At 44.0% G+C, this 2,834-nt stretch overlaps 1 pseudogene; it reads left to right on the top strand.

Moving 5' to 3' along the window:
• The first annotated feature begins 480 nt into the window (after nucleotides 1-480).
• LOC114626693 lies at nucleotides 481-687 on the top strand (annotated as a pseudogene).
• The last annotated feature ends 2,147 nt before the right edge of the window (nucleotides 688-2,834 follow it).

Below are 2,834 nucleotides of genomic sequence, written 5' to 3' on the forward strand. Positions count from 1 at the left end.
GGATTCTGCGGTCATTAGGGAAATCATTACTCATTAACTGGTGTGTTTAAATAGAACACGCTAAGTCAATATGGCTGACAAAGATTATTCCCTTGGCTACATACAAAGCTACTTAAAGAAAAAGACAAATATCTGAGTGTTTTCTTTAAAACAGGTTGTGGCTGATTGAGAAACAAGGATCATACTCGCTTGTCTTGTAAACAACTAGGATAATTAAACTGAATGTTGTCTGGTCTGCAGGTGTCAACATACACGGTTCAGATTTATTTAATTATTGACATAACACTGGTTTTTCACTCACTCGTCTTTCTTGTGCAATAGTCCTTGGGACTACTCGCTACGGCGCTTTCCTGTATCAAGCAGGGTACTCTAACAGGAAAAGTTTCTTTAGAACTAAAAGCACAGGAACTTCCGGCTGGTGCAGCCATCTTGACTTCCTGACCTTGGACTTCGCTGGTCCTTAGCTTTGGTCATTGCGTCATGTCTGTCCTGACACTGCTACTGAGGAGCCTGACTAGCTCAGCCCAGCAGCTCATGGTGCGGTGGGCTCAGGTCCGCTCGAAGCCGCTGCGGGAGCAGATCGGGGACCTGGATATCACCATTGAGCTCACTTCCTGCTTTATGTGTTGTCTTCTGCCTGCGGGCTGGGTCCTGTCACACCTGGAGAGCTACAAGAAGCGAGAGTGAAGGGAGCTATCGTCCCCTGGTCCTTTGACTTGTCTTGCCAGCCCACCTTGATCATGTTTCCTGCATTCCTGGCTGGTCTTCCCAGGGATCATGTTATTCAATTCCAGTTACCTGTTCTGCAATCATGACCTCTTGATGTCTCCATAGTGACAACTGGGACCACATATATTGATTCTGCTTGGTGGGGTCCCCCTTAGTAACAATAAAGTCTATTTAAACCTTAATAATAATAAAAAAAAAGAACTAAAAGCCTAAAAGCGCATGAGTGTACTTTAGTATTTTAACAATCTTCATCCCTTTGAGAAAGAAAGAGGATCTGGGGGAACACCCTTGTCAGTAAGTCGCCCACCATGCCTGTATGAGGATCTGAATTAGGATCCCTAACAACTGTATAAGAAGCCAGCCATAGCAACACGTCTTTGATCCCAATGCTGGTGAGACAGAGACAGGGGGACTCCTGAAACTTACTGGCCCATCAATCATTAAGCTCCAAGTTCTGTGAGAGACTGTCTCAAAAATCAAGATGGAGAGTAATGAGGTCACCTCATGTTGACCTCTGGCTTACATAACACGTGGGTAATAGGGTAGGACGGAAAGAGGGAGACTGAGAGAAAAGTAAAAATGTAGCATGTTTGTCCTAGACATTACAAGGGCATTCTTTGTATGTCATTTCAAAAAGGCCTGGAATATACAAGAAGACTTCTGTGGTGATTTCTCTACCCAGACCTGTCTACTGATGTTCAGAATTGCATCGTGGATGGATTTAATGAGGACATTAGAAACACCAGTCTCCTGTTCCAACCGTTCCTTTAATTTGAAACACTGCTCTTCAAAGTGATATCCCCAGATCATCACCACACTAATGGTTACCTGGGAATTCATTAGAAATGCAGATTGCCCAGCTGTCTCCAACCACTGAATCAGGAACTCTGGGACTGGAGCCCAACAATCTGGATTTAAAAGCTCCTCTGGGTAATTTTTGAACAAGCCGATGTTACAGCCCCTGACTTGGCACATCCATTTCAAAACGGCCACATAGGAAAATTACCGGCAGAATTCAAACAACACAGCTGCCTGGGCCGTGCCCTCAGCCACTCTGATGGAAAAGCCAGTGCTTCGGGTGATTCTGAACACAGCAGTTCTTGAGGACTACCATTCCACATGTCCTCTAACTACTCATGAAAATAGGCCTTTGCAGGGCTGGTGAGATGGCTCAGTGGTTAAGAGCACTGACTGCTCTTCCAGAGGTCATGAGTTCAAATCCCAGCAACCACATGGTGGCTCACAACCATCAGCAATGATATCTGATGCCCTCTTGTGGGGTGTCTGAAGACAGCTACAGTGTACTTACATATAATAAATAAATAAATAAAAATTAAAAAAAAAAAAAAAAAGAAAATAGGCCTTTGCAGGAAGGTGCCCACCCAGGGCAGTAGAAGTGCTTAGGAAAGGAACAGCCTGATCCCCATGGAAAGCTTGAGCTGCCAAGCCACTTTAACTTTCCTCAAACATACTGAATTCTCTATTCTTTCTTGTTGATGTTTGCTGTTTGGATAAGGGCTCCCTCATACAGCCAATGTTGGCCTCAACCTTGCTGTCTAGCCAGGATGACCTTGACCTCCAAATATCCCTGCCTCCACCTTCAAGTACGAAGATTGCAGCCATGTGTCAGCATACCTAATCTTAAATCCTGTATTCTTCTCAGCACCCAGATGCTCCAGGTTGAACCCGGAGCCTAACCCCAATATAGGTCACCTGAGCTTGTGGAAACAATAATCAAGTGTGCGGGAAAAGTATCAATCGAGGCAGGATTCTTCTATTTGATGCTAATTGGGAGAGGCCCCATGGGAAATGACTAAACTAAACACAATTATTATTATCTTATGCTACTCTTGAGTTTCAGAATTAGGGGTTAAGATCTTTCTCATGAAAGATTTGTAGACATGGCATTTAATTTGTATATATAACAAACAGAAGCGCAACTAAGATAGAGAGCATGTTGATTTCCGGTTTATCACACACCCCGGTTGATCTTCCCCTGCTCTTGTCTTTTGGGGGTCTGTCTGTCTGTCTGTCTATCTGTCTGTGTGTCTGTGTGTTTCAACATTTATTTATCTTTATGTCCATGAGTACTCTAGACGCATGCC

Source organism: Grammomys surdaster, unplaced genomic scaffold (genome assembly GCF_004785775.1).
Source record: "Grammomys surdaster isolate TR1022 unplaced genomic scaffold, NIH_TR_1.0 239, whole genome shotgun sequence".
NCBI classification, from domain to species: Eukaryota; Metazoa; Chordata; class Mammalia; order Rodentia; family Muridae; genus Grammomys; species Grammomys surdaster.